This window comes from Gorilla gorilla, chromosome X, assembly GCF_029281585.2.
Source record: "Gorilla gorilla gorilla isolate KB3781 chromosome X, NHGRI_mGorGor1-v2.1_pri, whole genome shotgun sequence".
NCBI lineage: Eukaryota > Metazoa > Chordata > Mammalia > Primates > Hominidae > Gorilla > Gorilla gorilla.
In genome coordinates, this window is record NC_073247.2 from 13,235,036 (window position 1) to 13,259,067 (window position 24,032).

A 24,032-nucleotide genomic window follows, 5' to 3' on the forward strand; every position below is an offset into this window, starting at 1 on the left:
TTGTTGCCCAGGCTGGAGTGCAGTGGTGCAATCTTGGCTCATTGCAACCTCCGCCTCCGGGGCTCAAGAGATTCTCCTGCCTCAGTCTCCCAAGTAGCTCGCATTACAGGTGTGCACTACCACACCCAGCTAGTTTTTGTATTATTAGTAGAGACGGGGTTTCGCCATATTGGCCAGGCTGGTCTCGAACTCCAGGCCAGGCTGGCCTCAAGTGATCCATCCACCTCGGCCTCCCAAAGTGCTGGGATTACAGGTGTGAGACACTGCACCCAGCCCCAGATAATTTTTCTTATTATTTATTTATTTATTTATTTACTTGAGACAGAGTCTCCTTCTGTCGCCCAGGCTGGAATGTGGAGTGCAGTGGCGCGATCTCGACTCACTGCAACCTTCACCTCCTGGGTTGAAGCGATTCTCCCACTTCAGCCTTCTGAGTAGCTGGGATTACAGGCGTGTACCACCACACCCCGCTACTTTTAGTATTTTTAGTAGAGATGGGGTTTCACCATGTTGTCCAGGCTGGTCTCGAACTCCTGACCTCAGGTGATCTGCCCACTTCGGTCTCCCAAAGTGCTGGGATTACAGGCGTAAGCCACTGCGCCCAACCCCAGCTAATTTTTTTATTTTTTGTAGAGACGGGGTCTCACTCTGTTGCCCAGGATGGTCTCAAACTCCTGGGCTAAAGAAATGCTCCCACTTCAGCTTCCCAAAGTGCTGGAATTATGGGTGTGAGCCACTGCGCCCAGCAGGAAGCACTTCTTGGGTGTCAAATGTGTTTACCCCAAGTGACTTTCCTGAGGCTGCCGTAATACAGTACCACAACCTGAGTAGCTTAAAACAACCGGAATTGATCGTCTCCTGGTCCTGGAGGCCAGGAGTCTGAAATCAAGGAATGTCGGGGCTGCGCTCCCTCCGAAGGCTCTAGGGGAGGCTCTAGGGGAGTCTCTGGGGGAAGCTCTAGGGGAGTCTCTGGGGGAAGCTCTAGGGGAGGCTCTAGGGGAGTCTCTGGGGGAAGCTCTAGGGGAGGGTCTGGGGGAGGCTCTAGGGGAGGCTCTGGGGCAGTCTCTGGGGGAAGCTCTAGGGGAGGGTCTGGGGGAGGCTCTAGGGGAGGGTCTAGGGGAGGCTCTAGGGGAGGCTCTGGGGGAGGCTCCGGGGGAGGCTCTGGGGGAGGCTCCAGGGGAGGTTCCTTCCTGCCTCTCCCAGCTCCTGGGGGCTCCAGGCATCCCTGGGCTTATGACCGCATCGCTCCAGTCTCTGCCTCCATCTGTACGTGGCCTTCTCCTCTGTGTCTGTGTCTCTTTCATCTGTTAGAAGGACACCTGTCATTGGATGCAGGACTCTCCCTAACCCAGGATAAGCTCCTTTTGGAATCCTTAACGAATAGTATCTGTAAAGACTCTATTTCCAAATCAGATCCCATTCACAGGTTCTGTGAATTTAAAGCGGTTAGGATCCTCAAGTGGAGGATCCTTCCTGCCTCTCCAGCTCCTGGGGGCTCCCGGTGTCCCTGGGCTTGCTGCCTCGTCATTCCAGTCCCTGCCTTCTCATGTGGCCTCCTTCTCTGTGCCTGTCTCCTCTTCTGTCTCTTAAAAGGATACTTGTCAGGGGACTCAGGGCCCACCCTAATCCAGGATGAGCTCATCTTGAGATCCTTAACCTACATCTGCATCACTTACTTCACACACATCCTTCAGTACATCTGTGAAGACCGGATTTCCAAATAAGGTCCCATTCACAGGTACTGGGGGTTCAGCTTTCAACATATGTTAGTTGGGCATATGATTCAACCCTCAACAAAGGAATGTGAATCCATGGTAAACTCTTCTGTGCTTTCAAACATTTATCTAGCCCCTTCACTATACAGGCTTTCCCTTTCTGCAAATTTATTTTTACAAATAATAGCCATAGCTGTGATTGTTGAAGCACTCATGATGTGCCATCCACTTCTTAAGTTCTTTGCAAACTACAATCATATAATTGCCACCCAAATCCTACCAGGAAAGTACTACTGTATTTTATAAACGTGGAAACAAAAGTTTGGAGACATTAAGACAAGTCTAATATTTCACAGCTAAAACATGGTGGGTTTCCACTCCAAAGTATATCTCCAAGAGAAATGAAAACATGTGCTCACGTGTGCTCACGTAAACTCTCAAACACACATTCACAGCAGCAGTATTCATGGTAGCCTAAAGGTGGTAAGAACCTCAAATGGCCTGTCAGCAAATGAATGTGTAAACTAAATGTGGTCCATCCATATCACGGAATATTCTTCAGCCCTAAAAAGGACTGAAGCTCTGACACAGGCCACCACATGAGTGAACCTTGAAGGCAATTTGCTAAGTGATGGAAGCCAGTCATAAAACGCTGCGTTCTGTATGATCCCATGTAAAGGATAATTCAAAACAAGGAAGTCTATAAAGATGGAAAGTAGATTTGTGGTTGCTTAGGGATGGGGGCAGGGGGTGTTAAGGTGGTTATAGCTAAAGGGTACAAAGTGTCTTACCAAAGAAATCAAATGCTCGGCCGGGAGCGGTGGCTCACGCCTGTAATCCCAGCACTTCGGGAGGCCTAGGCAGGTGATCACCTGAGGTCAGGAGTTCGAGACCAGCCTGGGCAACATGGTGAAATCCTGTCTCTACTAAAAATACAAAAATTAGCTGGGTGTGGTGACGCGTGCCTTAATCTCAGCTACCCAGGAGACTGAGGCAGGAGAATCGCTGGAACCCTGGAGGCAGAGACTGCAGTGAGCTGATATCACGCCACTGCGGTCCAGCCTGGCAACAGAGCGAGACTCTGTCTCAAAAAAAAAAAAAAAAAAAAAAGAAATCAAATGCTCTAAAACTGATAGTGGTGATGGTTGCACAACTCTGAATATACTACGAAACACTGAATTGCATGCATTAAGTGGGTAAATGATATCATATGTAAGCTGTATCTCAATAAAGTTGTTAAAAAAATAGTTTCTACCCAAAGGAAAATAAATCATTCTACCAAAAACACACACGGACACATATGTTCATCACAGCACTATTCACAATAGCAAAGACATGGAATCAATCCAGGTGCCCATCCACGGCAGACTGGATAAAGAAAATATGGTACCTCTACACCAAGGAATACTACACAGCCATAAAAAGAACAAAATCATGTCCTTTGCAGTAACATGGATGGAGCTGGAGGCCATCATCCTAAGGAAATTAAGGCGGGAACAGAAAGTCAAATAGCACATCTTCTCATTTACAAGTGGGAGCTAAACATTGAGTACCCATGGACATAAAGATGGGAACAATAGACTCTGGGGACTGCTAGAGGGGAGAGGAAGGAAGGGGGACAAGGGCTGGAAAGGTACTTATCAGGTACTAGGCTCACTACCTGGGTGACAGGTCCATTAGGAGCCCAAACCTCAGCATCATGCAATATACCCAGGTCAGAAACCTGCACATGTACCCCTGAGTCTAAAATAAACATGTAAAAAATTAAAAATTAAATAATTTTAATTTAACTTAAATTTTTAAAAACTTGGCCAGGCACAGTGGCTTATGCCTGTAATCCCAGCACTTTGGGAGGCCGAGGTGGGCAGATCACTTGAAGCCAGGATTTCGAGACCAACCTGGCTAACATGGTAAAACCCTGTCTCTATGAAAAATGCAAAAATTAGCCTAACTTGGTGGTACACGCCTATAATCCCAGCTACTCAGGTGGCTGAAGGAGGAGAATCTCTTGACCCCAAGAAGTGGAGGTTGCAGTGAGCCAAGATTGCAGCACTGCACTCCAGCCTGGGCAACAGAGTGAGACTCTATCTCAAAAAGTAAAAATAAAAATAAAAAATTAGCTGGACATGGTGGTGTGTGCTTTTCATCCCAGCTACTTGAGACCATGCCACTGCACTCCAGCCTGGGTGACACAGAGAGACCCTGTCTCAAATAAATAAATAAATAAATAAATAAAATTAGGAAGACCCATAAGAGCATTACTCCACCAAAAACCAAAAATACTTCAAATGAAAAATAGCATGTAATTTTACCTAATGTGGAAAAGACAATGATTTGAAATGCATTGAAGTTTTGTTTTAATAAAATAATGATGAAGTAGTGGGTTGAAGATTCAAGGCCAGACTCACACCTGCGTACCTTCTCATCCTCTGAACACAATAAAGACACATTCTCTCCGTTGTATAGCGCCTTTTATAATCCATTGCACACCAAAAACTTTATCATCATTTCCCTGTTGCAGTTTCAATTTCTTCCCAGGTACTTTTCACAGCCCGTCTGTATCTTCTCTTCGTTAAACTTCTTCTTCCTATCTATAGATCTGTTTCACACAGAACTAACATCTGTGACCCAAATGGCACACTGCTATTTATTTAAATCTAAGATCGCAGATGTGGAAGAAATCATGAATAATAATCTAGTCCAGGTGTCCTGAGTCGTAGGTTAAAAAACATCTCAAGTGGAATCAACCCAAATGACCATCAGTGCATGAAGAAAAACACAACGTGGTCCATCCACACAAGGGAACATGATGCAACCCTAGAGAGGAATGCGGCTCGGATACAGGTTACAGTGTGGGTGCACCTGAATAACACCACACTCAGCGAAACAAGTCAGACACAAAAGACCACGTGCTATATGATGCCATTTATATAAAGTGTCCCAAATAGGCAAATCCACAAAGACAGAAAATACATGGTCATTAGAGGCTGGGGAGGCGGAATGGGAAGTGACTGCTAGTGGGGACAGGGTCCCGTTTTGGAAGGATGAAAATGTTCTGGAACTAGATAGAGACGTGGTTGTGAACATACTAAATCTCACTGAGCTGTACACTTGAAAATGGTGAATTTCGCCAGGTGCAGCGGCTCTCGCCTGTCATCCCAGCACTTTGGGAGTCCAAGGTGGGTGGATTACCTGAGGTCAGGAGTTCGAGACCAGCTTGACCAACGTGGTGAAACCCCGTCTCTACTGAAAATACAAAAACTAGCCGGACATGGTGGTGGGCGCCTGTAATTCCAGGTACTTGGGAAGCTGAGGCAGGAGAATTGCTTGAACCCAGGAGGCAGAGGTTGCAGTGAGCTGAGATTGCACCACTGCACTCCAGTCTGGACAACAGAGTGAGACTCTGTCTCAAAAATAAATAAATAATAAAAATAACAAAATGTTGAGTTTTATGTTCTATAAATTTCTTCTCCATAGAGAAAAAAATAGTCTTCTCCTAAGTCTCAAAACCTACGGTGGGCATCACTTCAGTTACCCCAAAAGTTAAGAGCCAGGGCCAGGCACAGTGGCTCATGCCTGTAATCCCAGCATTTTGGGAGGCCAAGGGAAAAGGATCACTAGAGCCCAGGGGCTCAAGACAAGTGGGGCAACACAGCATGACCCCAACCTTACAAAAAATAAAAAACTAAGTGGGTATGGTGGAGCACACCTGCGGTCCCAGGAACTCAGGAGGCTAAGCTGGGAGGATCGCTTCAGCCCAGGAAGCCAAGGCTGCAGTGAACCACGATTGCACAACTGCACTCCAGCCTGGGCAACAGAGCAAGACCTCATCTCCAAAAAAACTTTAATTTAAAAAGAAAGTTAAGAGCAGAGACAATCCTGTCCTCCCCATCCCCGCATTGTCCAACACTCAACAGACAAACAGATACCAGTCTTCCTTTATATTTTTTTCTTTTTTGAGACAGAGTCTCACTCTGTTTCCCAGGCTGGAGTGCAGTGGTGCAATCTCAGCTCACTGCAACCGCCGCCTCCTGGGTTCAAGCAATTCTCCTGCTTCACCCTCCCAAGTAGATGGGATTACAGGCATGTGCCACCACACCCGGCTAATTTTTGTATTTTTAGTAGAGATGGGGTTTCACCATGTTGGCCAGGCTGGTCTCAAGCTCCTGACCTCAAGTGATGCGCCCACCTTGGCCTCTCAAAGTGCTGGGATGACAGGCCTGAGCCACCGTGCCCAGCCCTTCCTTTATATTTTCGCATGGCTTCATCTTAAAAGATTTATCTGTGCACCTCTTTGGGGAAATGTTTGCAAACAAATATTTCTGTCTGGCCATTGGGAATTTGAAAGATGTTTAAATCTTATTGACTTTACAATCTTTCGTGGGTTTCCTAGAAGACAACACAGAAACCTGATGGACGTAGAAGGGAAGGGTAATATAGAATTAGCAGAAAGTTTATCAATTAAGATCCATACTTATTTATAAGATAATAACATTGGCGTCATCATGAAAAAAGTGCAGGTAAGTGGCACACCAATTATATCCCAGCTAGAAGTAACAATCAATGGTGTGAAAAGATAATTCTACTTATCATGTGGTCAGAAACATCTGGAAGTACCTCAAGCATATAGAGCTTCCAGTGCTGGGTGACCAGGGGAGAAAACCATGAGTTTTCAAACCTGTCCCAGCACATCCCTGAAGTTTTCACTTACTTTTTTTTTTTTCTTTTAAGACGAAGTCTAGCTCTGTTGCCCAGGCTGGAGTGCAGAGGCGCTATCTCAGCTCACTGCAAGCTCTGCCTCCCGGGTTCAGGCCATTCTCCTGCCTCAGCTTCCCGAGTAGCTGGGACTACAGGCGCCCATCACCACGCCCGGCTAATTTTTTTGGATTTTTAGTAGAGACGGGGTTTCATCGTGTTAGCCAGGATGGTCTCGATCTCCTGACCTTGTGATCCACCTGCCTCGGCCTTCCAAAGTGCTGGGATTACAGGCATGAGCCACTGCACCCAGCCTACCTACTGGACTTTTTTTCGGAGACACACTGTAGTTTCTCAAGAAAGAATGCCTGTTCCTGGTCCCAGCTGCACACTCACTTTACAGTGTGTGCTGTACTTGGTCAAGTGTATTGATATTGAAACACAAGCCAGAGTGGATGGACCTTGATCATAAATCATGGGGCAGCTCTCCTTCACTGTCAGATAAAATCCAAATTCTCTATTACTACCTCCAAGGTCCCAGCATTGACGATCTGTTCTTTTCTTCCTGAAGGGACATCACCCCCGGTTCTCAGGGTGTCTCCTCTCAGGCTTCTTACAAATGCCTTTCCTCAGGAATGTGGCTCCACAATGACTTTTTTTTATTAAAAAATTTGCAGCCTACAATCAGCCTCCTCTATTATTATTATTATTATTATTAATTGTTATTATCATTACTTGAAATAGGGGGAGAGTCTCACTGTGTGGTCCAGACTGGTTTCAAACTCCTTGTCTCAAACCATCCTCTTGCCTTGACCTCCCACAGTGCTGGGATGACAGGTGTGAGCCCCCGCACCTAAGTGTCCTCTTAAAACCCATGAAGTCTTTTAGGGCTGTCTACTTTTCTCTATGGAATTCAAATCGCTAAGCATTCATGAAAGTTTAGATAAGGTGGAAATAAATCCAACCTTTAGGATGGATGCATGAAACTGCTCTCTCTTTTTTTTTTTTTTGGTAGAGTTTTGCTGTTGTTGCCCAGGCTGGAGTGCAACGGCACGATCTCGGCTCACTGCAATCTCCACCTCCCAGGTTCAAGCGATTCTCCTGCCTCAGCCTCCCGAGTAGCTAGGATTACAGGCATGTGCCACTACGCCTGGCTAATATTTTTTGTATTTAGTAGAGACAGGGTTTCACCATATTGGTCGGGCTGGTCTTGAACTCCTGACCTCAGGCGATCTACCCACTTCAGCCTCCCAAAAGTGCTGGGATTACAGGCATGAGCCACCACATCCAGCCAAAACTGCACTTAAAATCCAATCTTTGGCCGGGCGCAGTGACTCATGCCTGTAATCCCAGCACTTTGGGAGGCCAAGACGGGCAGATCATCTGAGGTCAGGAGTTCGAGACCAGCCTGACCAACATGGAGAAACCCCGTCTCTACTAAAAATACATAATTAGCCGAGCATGGTGCCACATGCCTGTAATCCCAGCTACTCGGAAGGCTGAGGCAAGAGTATCACTTGAACCTGGGAGGCGGAGGTTGCAGTGAGCCCAGATCGCACCACTGCACTCCAGCCTGGGCAACAAGAGCAAAACTCCGTTTCAAAAAAAAAAAAAAAAATCTAATATTGTCCCCAGTTCCTACTTTTGGGAGTAAACTATGCCTATTTCAAACTATTGCTGGACAAGATTGCCTGGTTTCTGCTTCCCCTTATCCCTCTTGTTCAAGTCAACCAGTCAGGAAATATAAAGAATGATCAAGGAAACCTCCAAGTTAACACAGAAATACGTATATATGGTGAATGCTGTCTGCAGACAGCTTATGGCCCCATGGTACTAGCCGTCATAGCACATGGCAAAGTTGTCCTATTGACTCTGCTGTCAGCCCCTGCATGGAAGACCAAATAAAGGTGCTGGGACAGAAGGATGAAAAGGAATCCTAGGATAAATATCTCATCTTCATCGTCCCTGGGTTGGATAATTCTGAGGGTCTGTCGTTGAATCTCAGTGTTTCTGCACAGGACTCAGCTTCAATAGCCCAGTGGCAAGCTGCTTCATAAGTACAACCTCTACTGACTTCCTGCCTTTCCCTGTCTCTCTCCCTCTTTCCCTGACCAATGCTCCCTCAATTACCTCCCTAATCACTTACTTGGATTTAAGGTTTGAAAAAGAAATACGGCATCATTCTTTTTGTCTTAAATTTTTAATTAAAAAAATTTTTTTTCGAGATGGGATCTTGCTCTGTTGCCCGGGCTGTAGAACAGTGGTGGAATTACGATACGGCTCATTGCAGCCTCAAACCCTTTGGCTGAAGTAATCCTCCCACCTCAGCCTCCTGAGTAACTGGGACCACAGGTGTGTGCCACCATGCCTGGATAATTTTTGTAAAATATTTTTTGTAGAGACAGGGTCTCACTAGTTGCCCAGGCTGGTCTCAAACTCCCAGGCTCAATCAATCTGCCTGTCTCCACCTCCCAAGGTGTTGGGATTACAGGCGTGAGCCACTGCGCCGGGTCGCACCATCATTCCTATTTTTTTTTTTTTTTGGAAATGAAGTTCCCTCTGTCACCCAGGCTGGAGCACAGTGGCGCTATCTCGGCTCACTGCAACCTCTGCCTCCCAGGTTCAAGTGATTCTCCTGTCTCAGCCTCCTGAGTAGTTGGGATTACAGTCATGTGCCACCACACCTGGCTAATTTTTATATTTTTAGTAGAGACGGGGTTTCGCCCTGTTGGCCAGGCTGGTCTCGAACTCCTGGGCTCAAGCCGTCTGCTTGCCTCAACTCCCAAAGTGGTGAGATTCCAGGCGTGAGCCACCACTCCTGGACGAAGCATCATTCTTAATTTCAATGTCTAGTCTAGACATTTAAAAGAATTGAACATATTGGATCGTATCAAAACAACATCTTGTTGAAGAGAATGACCCTCTCCACCCAACCTGAAACAGATGGAGGCAGTGCTGACTTTATCTCAAATCTTAAACAAAATCTGCTTCACTCAATTTTCTTGTAGACAGGCCGACTGCTTTATTAGAAAACGGGAGAACATTGACCTTTTTCTATGATTCTCTTCCGATCACCCTAGGTAGAATTCCTTTCACTTTCTAACCTGTGTCTGTTTCAACCCAGGATACATTAAGCTTGTTGTCTGTGACACTTTATTGAACTTTTTAATAGCCACGACTGACACTGATCCTCTCTGCTGAGAGAGGAGCTATTCTGATTCCATTCATTGTCACTCCTAAGTCTACCCTGGAAGTCAGATGCTCAGGTGGGATTTTATAAATATTCCATGAACAAATGAACTTTGGCTTTGGGGTAAAAGAGTGGGTTGCCCATCATTTGATAGATCCCTGGATATTTTTTCATAAAAAACACCCTAGCAGGTTGCTTATTGCAAAATGACATGTGTCATATCTTCTCTGGAGCTGAATATTGTTAAGCAAAATTTATATTAATGAGAAGCAAAAAAAAGTTTGTTTGTTTTGCTTTGCTTCAGCAAGAATTATCTGTTGCATCAGAAATGCAGGGAGCACTTTTGTTCTTTATTAGCGTTTTTTTCCCCAGAAACTCTGACATTACTAGGACACTTGGTCATCTGTGATCTGCTTAAAAGCTCCCTTCAGCTCCTGGAAGAGTGGGTGGTTCTGATTCTCTTTTGGTGAGATGGTTTATGGAGCCCTCTTCATCCCATAATTCTGAAGAGTAACAGGCAGAACGTCTTATTAGGGGGCAGCTGAAATCGTCTAGGGAATGTGGCTAGGGAGTGTCGTCATCTTTACATCAAAGCCTATGCACAGATAACACGCCAATCCTGATTTCACCCATGAGAAAAGTGAACTCCAAGAATTTCAGGAATGTAGACGTGTCGATGATAAACATTGCATTTATTACAATTTCACTTTATTTCCTAGAAGAGGGGACATTATATTTCCTGGCCAGATGCTACCCTTTGAAAGAAATGCAAACTTTGATAAAGTAGACATGCTATCAATTTCCTTAGGGGAGCTTTATCTTCACTGGGTCACTATACCCAGCATGACAATAAAGTCTGCCATGTGTTTCTTGTCCTACTGGAAAAAAATACATAGAAAAGCTATGTACAAGGACTGTATTAAGATTCATCTATGTCTTTCAGAGATGGCAGGCAAGTGCCATTTCTGAACAATTTGGGTGAAGTCAGACACATGCACCTTACCCCGACAACCACTCAATGGACAGCAGAACATTGCAAATCATGACCTGTAATAGGACTGTCTTTGACTTACACAGCTCAGGAAACAACACTTGGTTTGGTCAAAGGTTTGTTCCTTTTCATTTTGTGTTCTAGTGTTTTCTTTTCCTGCCCTTATGACAGTTGTGTGCAATGGCATTATTGCATTAAATAGACACGACTGATTAGGTAGCATGAACCATAGTTTAGAATTTGGCTAAGTGTGGCTATGTTACTGTTTGTTTTTTCTTTTTCTTTTTTTAGGAGATAGGGTCTTGCTGTGTTGCCCAGGCTGGAGTACAGTGGCTATTCAGACATGTGATTCCACCACTGATCAGCACGAGAGTTTTGACCTGCTGCATTTGTGACTTAGGGTGGTTCACCAGGCCTTAGGCAGCCTGGTGGTCTTCTGCTCCTGGGAGGTCACCATGCTGGTGCTGAATGTAGTGCAGATACTTGATCAGCCTAGCGCACCATAGCCCAGAACTTCTGGGCCCAAGCGATCCCCCACCTCAGTCTCCTGAGTAGCCGGGACCACAGGCAGGCTACCTGCTGTTTTTGTCAACATAAAAGGGAGTCAGAAAAGGCAGAACATATCAAGATCAGTAAATCTAGGCTGGGCATGATGGCTCACACCTATAATCACAGTGCTTCATGAGGCCAAGGCAGGAGGATTCTTTGAGGCCAGGAGTTCAAAACCAGCCTGGGCAATATAGGGAGACCTTGTCTCTACAAAAAAATAGAAAATAAAGAAATTACCCAGGTGCAGTGGTGCATGCCTGTAGTTCCAGCCACTCCAGAGGCTGAGACTGGAGGATCTTTCGAGCTTAGGAGGCTGAGGCTGCAGCGAGCTCTTATCACACCAGTGCACTCCAGCTTGGGTGACAGAATGAGACCCTGTCTCTAAAAGAAAAAGAAAAAAAGAGATTAGTAAATTGTTTAGAAACCAAGATTTTACCATGAGCAGTTGCACGAAGGTGGAAAACCTTTCTGTGATTATAAGTAGGGATTCTGAAAGAAGTCCTCAAAGTGAATACTTATTCCATGGAGAAACAGAATGAATTGAGAGAGTCCTGGAAGCTGGGAGGAGAGGAATCTGTAGAAAGCAGAGTCACTTAACTAATTCACCAATGAGACTGCAAACCGATGGTCATGGAGCTGCCATGGGAATCTGAATTACAGTCACTTTTATTCTTTGTATTTTATTGTTTGGGTTGAAAATGCGGCCAGGCATGGTGGCTCATGCTTGTAATCCCAGCACTTTGGGAGGCTGGGGTGGGTGGATCACCTGAGATCAGGAGTTTGAGACCAGCCTGACCAACATGGTGAAACCCCGTCTCTACTAAAAATACAAAAATTGGGATTCCATTCCAAGATGGCCAAATAGAAACAGCTCCGGTCTACAGCTCCCAGTGTGATCAACACAGAAAATGGGTGATTTCTGCATTTCCAACTGAGGTATCTTGTTCATCTAATTGGGACTGGTTGGACAGTGGGTGCAGCCCACAGAGGGCAAGCCAAAACAGGGCAGGGCATTGCCTCACCTGGGAAGTGTCAGAGGATTTCCCTTTCCTAGCCAAGGAAGCTGTGACAGACTGTACCTGGAAAATTGGGACACTCTCGCCCACATACTGCACTTTTCCAATGGTCTTAGCAAAGAGCACACCAGGAGATTATATCCTGCACCTGGCTCGGCAGGTCCCACGCCCACAGAGCCTTGCTCACTGCTAGCACAGCAGTCTAAGATCGAACTGTGAGGCAGCAGCCTGGCTGGGGGGGTGGGCATCCAACATTGCTGAGGCTTGAGTAGGTAAACAAAGCGGCCAGGGAAGCTCGAACTGGGCAGAGCCCACTGCAGCTCAGCAAGGCCTATTGCCTCTGTAGATTCCACCTCTGAGGGCAGGGTATAGCTGAACAAAAGGCAGCAGAAACTTCTGCAGACTTAAACGTCCCTGTCTGACAGCTCTGAAGAGAGCAGTGGTGCTCCCAGCATGGTGTTTGAGCTCTGAGAATGGACAGACTGCTTCCTCAAGTGGGTCCCTGACCCCCTTGTAGCCTAACTGGGAGACACCTCCCAGTAGGGGCCAACTGACAACTCATACAGGTGGTGCCCCTCTGGGACAAAGCTTCCAGAGGAAGGATCAGGCAGCAATATTTGCTGTTCTGCAATATTTGCTGTTCTGCAGCCTCCACTGGTGATATCCAGGCAAACAGGGTCTGGAGTGGACCTCCAGCAAACTCCAACAGACCTGCAGCTGAGGGACCTGACCGTTAGAAGGAAAACTAACAAACAGAAAGGAATAGCATCAACACCAACAAAAACGACATCCACAGCAAAACTCCATCTGTAGGTCACCAGCATCAAAGACAAAAGGTAGATAAAATCACAAAGATGGAGAGAAACCAGAGCAGAAAAGCTGAAAATTCTAAAAACCAGAGTGCCTCTTCTCCAAAGGGTTGCAGCTCCTCGCCAGCAACGGAACAAAGCTGGATGGAGAGTGACTTTGACGAGCTGACAGAAGTAGGCTTCAGAAGGTCGGTAATAACAAACTTCTCCGAGCTAAAGGAAACATTCAAACCCATCACAAGGACACTAAAAACCTTGAAAAAAGATTAGACGAACAGCTAACTAGAATAAACAGTGTAGAGAAGACCTTAAATGACCTGACAGAGCTGAAAACCACGGCATAAGAGCTACGTGATGCATGCACAAGCTTCAATAGCCGATTCGATCAAGTGCAAGAAAGGGTATCAGTGATTGAAGATCAAATGAATGAAATAAAGTGATAAGAGAAGTTTAGAGAAAAAAGAGTAAAAAGAAATGAACAAAGCCTCCAAGAAATATGGGACTATGTGAAAAGACCAAATCTACGTCTGATTGGTGTACCTGAAAGTGACAGGGAGAATGGAACCAAGTTGGAAAACACTCATCAGGATATTATCCAGGAGAACTTCCCCAACCTAGCAAGGCAGGCCAACATTCAAATTCAGGAAATACAGAGAACGCCACAAAGATACTCCTCGAGAAGACACATAATTGTCAGATTCACCAAAGTTGAAATGAAGGAAAAAATGTCTGCTCTTTCAATGTTTTTCCTACACTGTCTCGGGATTTCTGAAATGTCTGATCATCTCAGGGTGGCTTATTCACATTTAAGATTAAATCAGGCTGGGTGTGGTGGCTCATGCCTGTAATCCTAGCACTTTGGGAGGCCCAGGTGGGTGGATCATGAGGTCTGGAGTTCAAGACCAGCCTGGCCAATATGTTGAAACCCTGTCTCTACTAAAAATATGAAAATTAGCTGGTCCTGGTGGTGCAAGCCTGTAATCCCAGCTGCTCGGGAGGCTGAGGTAGGATAACTGCTTGAACCCCAGAGGCGGAGGTTGCAGTGAGCTGAGATTGAGCCACTGCACTGCAGCCTGGGTGACAGAGCGAGACTCCGTCTCAAAAAAAAAAAAGGAAAAAGATTACATCAAACACATACTCGTTGAGAGCTCTGTTTGACTCTTCTTATTGAGGGACCACTGAATGTCAGTATCTGGAAATAATTTTTATGAGGTCAGTCAGTTTCTCAATAGAAAAATCCACCAATGTCATCTCAGGGTGCCATAACCTAGTGTTCTGGGAAGAAGAAATTGATAGACACATAGGAATCTCAGTATGCACGTCTTCACTTCATCCTTTTTTTTTTAATCCACTCTGGATCTTGCCACTGCCAGCCAATGTTAGGTGTCTCAAAGTCTAGAACTTCACAAGTTCAACTTTCAGAAAGAAAACATTTAGTCTCTTATCTGAGAGGAGCAGAAAGTGGAGGGTAGCAGAGGGAGACCTGGAACTCTATCACCTATAAACACAGACTTTCAACAACTCTCTCTGTTTTAATTCCAGCTTTCCATAGCTGTCTTCTGCAGTATCTGATGCCTCAAGACCTGACCTATCCTGGCTTCGGTGTGGCAAATTGTCTCACCTCCTTTTATGTCTGCCCCATGTTGACATTTTTAACTTCCTCTACTTTGCTAAATCAATCGCTATCCTTCCATCACTTTCAGGCTTCTTTTGAAAATGTGTTCTGGCCGCTAGAACATTGGATACATGATGGCAGGAATTTTTGTCTGTTCAGCTTACTGATTTGTTGTCAGCGTTGAGAAGAGTACCTGGCGCATAGCAAGGCATTCCGGACATAGTTGCAGAAATGAATGAATGTTGAAATCTCTTTTGGGCCAGTGACTTCTCTTATTTTCTTTATCCTTGGGTTTTATACAATTTTTATTCCTTTACAACCATTTAAACAATGTTTTTGAAGAGAGATGGCAAACATGAGAAGTTAATCCACCATATGAATAAGAAATAGAACTTTTCTTTTTCACGGTCACTAAATCAGACCTTCTGAGTATCCTCTTGAAAGACGTCAAAGGAGTTCATTTTCCTGACTCCTTAGGAGTTACATCCTTAGCCCAATCTGGCCCTTGCTGCTTTCCAGCCATTCTAACTTCTATTCTTAATACTGTATTCATTCATTTATTTATTAACGTATCCATTCATTTACTCATTCCTTTACAGTTAGTTACTCATCTATTTTAGAAACACTTACTGAGCACCTACCTTGTCAAATATCTTTGCCCGGTGCCAGGTATGTAATGATGGGTCCAGTACAGGCCACACCATTGAAGTGTTCAAACTTCCAGAAAGGAAACCAGCAAAGGGTTGAGAGGCCCTCCAACTCTGTATTTTTAGTGAGCCTGTGCTCTAAGGATAAAATTGAGATTGTGTCCAGGTCCTTGTTCGCAAGAGGACTCTCGGTGGTTAAATGGAAAGGATCTCTTCTAAATAAATGCATACACACACACACACACACACACACACACACACACACAACCAAAACAACCTTCTTCCACCAGTATCGTTGACATACACTATTTTTAGACCAAGAACATACTGTTCCTCAAGTTACTATACATTCTGATGGAAAAAGAGCAAACAGAGACCATGCCAAGAAAACCAATTTGGTACAAAATAATGGATTGAAATTCTGGCAATTTACTTGAGGGAAAGAAAATAATAATGAGTGGTTCTTCCTAGTCATACACCCAAATAATCTCCTGCCTGTTCCCATCAGGAGCCCATGAAGTTGAAATTTCCAGCAAAGTGCCAAAACTAACAGACTGTTTGGAAAACATCCTTGCTGCTGGAAGAATTAGAGAATAATGTGCAGACAAATGAAAAAGGAAATGAAAGCAATGCCTCTACAACAGTAGCTTTGTTTAAGGTATCTGTCTATTTGCAAGGCTGCTCGAAAAGACTCACAACCACAACAAATCACAGATTTTCTAGACCTTGTGCTGAGTATAGAATAGGTTCAGTGGAGAGAAGATGTTTAATGTGAGAACAAAACCTGCTTAGGTAGCTCCACCCTAAATCTTGCACCATACAAATAAGAAGAACATCCAACAAAGTCACTAACACTGAAGCCAAAAACTCTGAGTACTCGTATTATCAATTATTTATTAATTTATTCATTAACAAACCTTTATGTTTCATTTTAGTGAGACAGCGTGGAAAAATGAAAAAAGAAGGAATTTGGAGTCAAACAGAGTCAAATGGTCTTCCACCACTTGATGGTGTGTGATTTGTAGCTAATTATTTGAACTCTTTGAACCTTGATTCTTCCTTATGTTAAAATGGAGATTATAGTAGCTTTGCTGTTTTTCTGGTTTGTTATGAAGTTTACATGTGATAATGCATGTAAAAGTGGGCCAGTAGTAAATATATTTGTAACTGACATTTTATATACACGGCTAGTACAATCAATCTGCAATAATAGTTCCCAAATGATTAAAATCCTAATAACTTAGGCCCTGCATTTGTCAGAGTTCTCCAGAAAAACAAAACAAATAAAAAACATATATAATAATATAAGATTCTTATATATGTAATATATTTGTAATATATTTATATATCAGCCTCCAAAATCAAATGAGTCAGTTCCATATTTTATTGTGAGAAGTCTCACAATCTGCTCTCTGCAAGCTAGAAAACAAGGAGAACCAATGGTGTAAATTCGAGTCCATGTTTAAGATCTGAGAACCAGGAGTGCTGACTATGTAAGTCCCAGTACAAGGGCAGGAGAAGACCGATGCCCCAGCCCAATCAGTAAGGTGGAGAAACAATTCTCTTACTCTGTCTTTTTGTTTTATTCAGGCCCTCAATTGATTGGATGATGCCCATCCACATCAGGGAGGGCAATCTGCTTTACTCAGTCTACCCACTCAAATCCATCCCAAAACACCTTCACAGACAAACCAGCATAATATTTAACTAAATATATGGACACCCAGTGGCCCAGTCAAGTTGGCAATTAAAATGGACTATCATAAACCCCATCTAAGCTTCAGGTATAAACCTCAAGAATGGAATTGCTGTCTTTATAGTGTAGGTGCTTTGCAGGATGTATTAATTTGGAAAAGATGATCATTACTTTCTTATTACATCATTTATCGCATTAGTGTTATAGGTCTGCTTAGCATTCACCTTGGCTCTGAACTCTGCTCATTGCTACTCATAGGAACTCCTCAGACTTCCTGTCATTGATGTCTTATGTCCTCCAGGCTCCCAAGCTTTATCTCTTCATTAGGGCTTTATTCCATGCTTTTTTTTTCCAACTGGTAGAATTCATGCAGTAAATTGAGCTTAGCAGTCAGTGAAAGTAGAAAGCTAAGGAAAGTAGCACTGACTAAGGAATGAGGTCAAAGATATGAAGGTAAAAAGAGATGTTTGTTACTTTGTAATAAAGTGAATCAAAATAAAGAACAGAGAGTCAATAAAATAAGGTAAATGATCAGTACTAGGATGTGCAAGGAGATTATAGAATATGTGTTAGGTGTAAGGAATGTGAGAGGCATTTACAGCCACTATCTAACTTAAAACTCACAATTGACCTATGAGGGATGTACTGGCATTATGTAGCTGCAGTCTTCCTACTTAGGAAATAACCTTCCATAACACAGTGTCAGTCTCTAGATAACTCAAAGGCAGGGCACAGACAGAGGCAGTGTAATAAAATGGAACAATGAACTTGCCTTGAGACCTGAGTTTTATTCCCAGGTGCATCATATTTGCTGCTAAGGGGTTATTTTGGACAATTTCCTAACCTCTCTGAATTTTCGGTTCCTCATGTGGAGAACCTGGATGCTATGTCATGCTTACCTTACACGGCTGCTGTCGATCTCACATGAGGTGACACGCTGCTATCATGGTTAAAGCTGTGAGCTCTATGGAATAGGGCTTGGCTTCCAACCTGGAGAACTAATTGTGTGACTTTGAGCAAATGTCAGCCACCTACATCTTTCAGTCCCCTTTTCTCTAATATTACGATAATAATGGAAACTTCCACTAGATTGTGGAGAATTAAATTAGATAATTTATGTAAAAGTGCTTCTGACAGGGCCTAGTTAACACTTTTCTATGAGTTCTTTTTTTTTTTTTTTTTTTTTGAGACAGAGTCTTGCTCTGTCACCCAGGCTGGAGTGCAGTGGCTCGATCTCAGCTCTCTGCATCCTCCACCTCTCGGGTTCAAGTGGTTCTCATGCCTCAGCCTCCCAAGCAGCTGGGATTACAGGTGCCTGCCATGACACCTGGCTAATTTTTTTTTTTTTTTGTATTTTTACTAGAGACGGGGGGTTACTAGAGACAAGACCAGGCTGGTCTTGAACTCCTGACCTCAGGTGATCCACCCACCTCAGCTTCCCAAAGTGCTGGGATTACAGGCGTCAGTCACCACACCCAGCCCAGTCTTCCTGTAATAACTCATTTAGCTAGTAGAGAAAGAACATTTTAAACAGGACACTATCCACTATACAAGTGTAAGAAATTATTCTTACTAAAACAATCTAACTTTTATGTATTTCGTTAATGGGTTGTCTTCTTTACAGTAATAGCTTATAAAGAAGGTTTATATACACAATGTTAATTAATTGGTTTACTAAGTGACCTAGCTTCCAAATTTCTATTGATGAGAAACCACTCACACAAATATGAATTTATTTAAATGTGTCATTACATAGATGTAGTTGACACTATCCCAAAGTCATTTCTGCCAAGCTGAATCTTGCCCATTATTTGGGACTGAATGGTGTACTGGTTAGCAGGGCAATTGAAAAAGACTAATCAAGGCCTCAAAACCTTCTCTAGAACTTCTGAGAAAGGAAGTGGCATAACTGCACACCAACAATGCTTCCTCTCTAACAGCCACCAAAACAAACAAAATAAATATACCTCCACAAAGACCAGGAAACGTCACAAGGACATACTAGAATCTCCAGATAATATTACTGGTCAAGAACAATACAGTTAGACCAAAAGGAGAGTGGATACAACAATTCAGACTCTGCAGGTTTTGAATGCCATATATTATAACTGATTTTCTTCAGTAAGTAAGTGGAAGAAGTTATTAATATTTCCAGTGATAGGTCTCAGCTTAGAAGGCTGGGGACAGGAAGCAAAAGCAAATCATAAGAAATAGCACACCCCGCTTGCTTTGTACTCCTTGTCCTCAGCTCTCTACAGGGAAGGGAGGGCTAGAGGAACAGCCACATGACTAAATGCATCACCATGTTTTTCCTGGCCCAGCTTCCTAAACAGAGTCTTGAGGCAACTCTTTTAGAGCTACGAGTCAGGGGTTACTGTGTAGAAAACAATGTACTGACCCATAAAGCAATTGATGATTATAGAATATATGTACACACACACACACACACACACCCTTGAAAAATGAGCAAAATAGTTTATAAATAATTACAATGTAATATGTTATAAATAATTACAGCATAATGGGGCCAATATCCCCAAAATTTCAGATAGAAAATGAGGAGACTGGGTATGAACACAGAGGAACAACTATGAATATCTGTGTAAGGGCAGCTATTCTTTCATCTTTTCTTCAGGTTATAATAGAAAAAACGGCCTTTCTTAAGCATGCACCGAATTCCTTTCATCTTTCATCTTCTAAGGGAATTAACTTTTTAAACATTCACCCTTTTTTATCTCCAGTTATGTCATTGATCTGTCACATCTCCATATAAATATGCTAACATATTTTTCATCTTAACCTTTGCTTCTCTCCAAATCCCACCAGCTACTGCCCTATATCTTTCCTCTGTCTTAGCTGAAAATTGCTTCACAGACAACTTCCCACTGTAATTGGAATTCTGTTCCTTCCAGTCCTCTGAAACTATTCTCATAAGTTCATTAATAATATTTCTATATTTCTCAGTCTTTTGACCTATGGCCACTTCTCATTGGGCTATGAGCAAACTCAGCCACTCCAATGGATTCAGTTACCATTGATGAAATGTTCCAATAAAAGCCCATAGAGTAATTATCAAAGTATCTAGAAGTGCATGATAGGGGAGAATACGTAGTTTGAAAAACACTTATTACAAGTAGCAATCATTTTTAATATAGAATATTGAATATAAACAGTAAAAATATGAGATAGTAGATAAATAAAGTAGATTAAGGAAGAGTGCAAGAGTTACTTATTTAGAAAGGGTGAAAAACAATAATACTAATGAAAAGAAGTTCCAAATCCAAATTACCATTTGGACCAATTTCTTAATCTCCAACTCTTATACTGAACTGCCTCGCAGACATCCACTTGAAAATCTCACTAGCACTTCCAACTCAACTGTTAAACACGAATTTATCTTCTCCCATGGATCTGGTTTCTCCTCCTGTGTTCGTCAATATAGTGAATTTCAAGACTGTAATCCCTGTTACTCAATCCAGAGCCTTGGGTATTATGGCAAAGTGTTTTCATTCCCCATTCTGTCACATGAAATCACCAAATCTATCGTTTCTTAATATTACTTGCATAAACTGTTTTCTATACTTTCTTGACTTTAACAGCTTTACTGAGGAATAATTGACATACCATAAAGGTTATGAATTATAAATTATGCAATTTAACGATATTTAGTTCATTTATGCAGTTGTGCAATCATCATAAGAATCCAGTTACAGAACATTTTCATTGCCCAAAAAGAGCCCTAAATCAGTTGGGCTTAAGAGCCCTTAAGTCATGGCTGGGGAGACCTCACAATCACGGCAGAAGGCAAAAGACACGTCTTACATGGTGTCAGACAAGAGAGAATATGAGAACCAAGAGAAAGGGGTTTCCCCTTATAAAACCATCAGATCTCATGAGACTTATTCACTACCACAGGAACAGTATGGGGGAAACAACCCCTACATTTCAATTGTCTCCCACCAGGACCCTCCCACAAGACACGGGAATTATGGGGGCTACAATCCAAGATGAGATTTGGGTAGAGACACAGCCAAATCGTATCAATTATTATAACCATTTTATAAATGTAAAAACAAAGAGTAGGTAGAAGAGTAGGTAAATCCAGATTTTGAATCTTCGCCTCTCTCTCTCTCTCTCTCTCTCTCTCTCTCTCTCCCTCCCTCTCTCCCATTCTCTGGCTAGAGAGGTGATTCCTTTAACCAGTATAATTGCTACATATTTTAAACTGTTTCAGTGTGGAAGACAACAAAACTTTTCTAATTGTTTCATTAAAGAAGGATAATACTAATACCCAAATGAACCTAACGGCAATAATGAATGCAGAGAAATCTACTGAAAAATATATCTTAACACAAAAGTCTGAAATAAAGTATTTGAAAATATTTGTAAAAATAATCCAACAGTATATCAATAAAATAATATATAATGATGAAGTGGGAGACATTCTAAGAATGAAAAGCATTCAAAATCAGGAATCCTGTAAAGAATTACATAAATATAATTTACCATATTAATAAGCCAAAGGAGGGAAGAAATATGGTCATTCTGGTAGATGTCAATGAGGGAATTTATAAAGTTAAACCTTCATTTAAATATAAGTGCTTTCTTAAAATGTGTAACATATGACTCAAATTAAAAGCCTTATGTTTAATTGTAAAAATAATTGAAAAATTTAAAATTTATATATGAACAAAATTAGGATGTGGCTTTTGACAGTTATATAAAATTGCTTTAAAATTGATAGATTTTATGCTGTATATGTGTATCTTATAACATCACATTTTATACCTTGAATATATACAAAAAATACTTTTTAACAATTGCTACATAATACATTTAGAAAAGAAAAGAAAAAGCCCAGGCACAGTGGCTCGTGCCTGTAATCCCAGCACTTTGGGGGGCCGAGGTGGGTGGATCAGCTGAGGCCAGGGGTTCAAGACCTGCCTGGCCAACATAGTGAAATCCCGTCTCTACTAAAAATTACAAAAATTAGTTGGGCATGGTGATGTGTGCCTGTAATCCCAGCTACTGGGGAGGCTGAGGCACAAGGATCACTTGAACCTGGGAGGTAGAGGTTGCAGTGAGCTGAGATTACGCCACTGCACTCCAGCCTGGGCAACAGAGTGAGAGTGTGTCTCAAAAAAGAAAAAAAAAAAAAGAAAAGGGTAGAAAAATTTTACATGTTTGATATGAAAGTGACTGTAAAATTAATATATAATGTCTAATATCTTCCTTTCATACCAACAAAAAGCTAAAATGAAATGAAAAAGCCCATTCACACAAGCAGTCAAAAGTAAAATGAAAAAAAAAATAACAAGGAATAAATTAAATAAGGGATGCATGAGTACTAAATGAAGAAAACTACCATATAAAACTTTACTGGGAGAGATTAAAAGAAAAAGGCCTGAATCAAAGTAGAGAAACATAGAAAAGGCAGTGATTTAAAGATATCAGTTCTTCCTGTGTCTATAAAGAGACTAAAATGAGATATTTGACCTTTCAAATTGATAACAAAAACATTAGCAAAAAGGAAAGAACATAAGGAAATCTGCTGTCAGGGATGTCATGGAATGTGGGCATATTTATGCACACTGTTGCAAATGCAAATTTTTCTAGCTTTTTGGATGGGCAATTAGCACTGTGCTTTCTTAACAACTTAAATATGACTCAAACTAAAAACAGCATATTTAATCATAAAAAATAAAGAAAGTTCAAAATTAATTCCAGAAACAAGTGAAGGATGCTTACTGTTATTGAAAATTCTTTCGGTTGGGCGCGGTGGCTCACGTCTGTAATCCCAGCACTTTGGGAGGCCGAGGCGGGCGAATCACGAGGGCAGGAGATCGAGACCATCCTGGCTAACACGGTGAAACCCCATCTCTACAAAAAAATACAAAAAATTAGCTGTAGTCCCAGCTACTCAGGAGGCTGAGGCAGGAGAATCGCTTGAACCGGGGAGGCAGAGGTTGCAGTGAGCCAAGATCGCACCACAGCACTCCAGCCTGGGCGACAGAGCAAGACTCCAACTCAAAAAACAACAAAAAAAATATATTTTGAGAGTACTCTAATGTTTTTGGAAAAGACAACATCTTTTCTTTACACATCAGAAATGAATGCAACTGACAGCAAAATTAATATATAATTATAATATCGTTCTTTCATTTAAAAAACAAGTTAAAAATATTACTGAATGGGATTCTATATGTGTGTGAATCTCAACCCAATAGTTCCAAAGTGTACCTGGAGGGAAATAATATGGAAGAATATCTATACAAAGACCAAGTAAAGTAGAGTAATGGCAGGGACCTTGCCCACTAGACATTAAAAACTACCCTAAATGCTATTGTAATTGAAAAGACGTTACCCAGATGCACAGGCAGAACAATATAGCAGATTAGAGGGTTTAGACATTTAGACATATATCTAATCGTATATTGTAATTAAGTGTGTATTGAAGATAACATTTTCAATCTTTAGGTAAAAGGTAGACTAATCAATAAATCATTTGGGGAAAACTGTTTACTTACTTGGAATAGTAATAATAACAAGACAAAGTCCAGCTAACATTAATAATATGCTTAATATGTTCCAACATTTGCTCTAAATTCTGTGAACTATCATTTTCATCACAAACCTGTGAGTTAGGGAGTATGATTGTCCCTTTTCACAGATAAAAAAAAAAAAAAAACAGGCTTCAAAAGGTTAAGTGATTTTTTTCAAGGTCACTTGGCAATTAAGTGATGGAGCTCAGACCTTAATACAAGTCTTTCTTATTATATAGCCTAACCACTAGTTACTAAGCTTGATTACAGTACCTCACTCCAAAGCTCTCAAATCAATTCCAGATAGATCAAATATTTAAATGTTAAAAATTAAATTATAGTTGAAGGAGTTATGTATGAATGCTTTTTATAATCTTGATGTAGGTCATGCCTGTCTCAACCTCACTAGCATACCAAGAACTTCTAAAAAATGATAAATATGATGACATAAAAATGTAAGTTTCTTTTTAGCTAAAAAATACCATAATGAGAGTTAAAAGGCAATCTGGGAAACATATGTGTAATACATTTGACAGATTAATTTTCTTAATATTCAAAGAGCTTGTA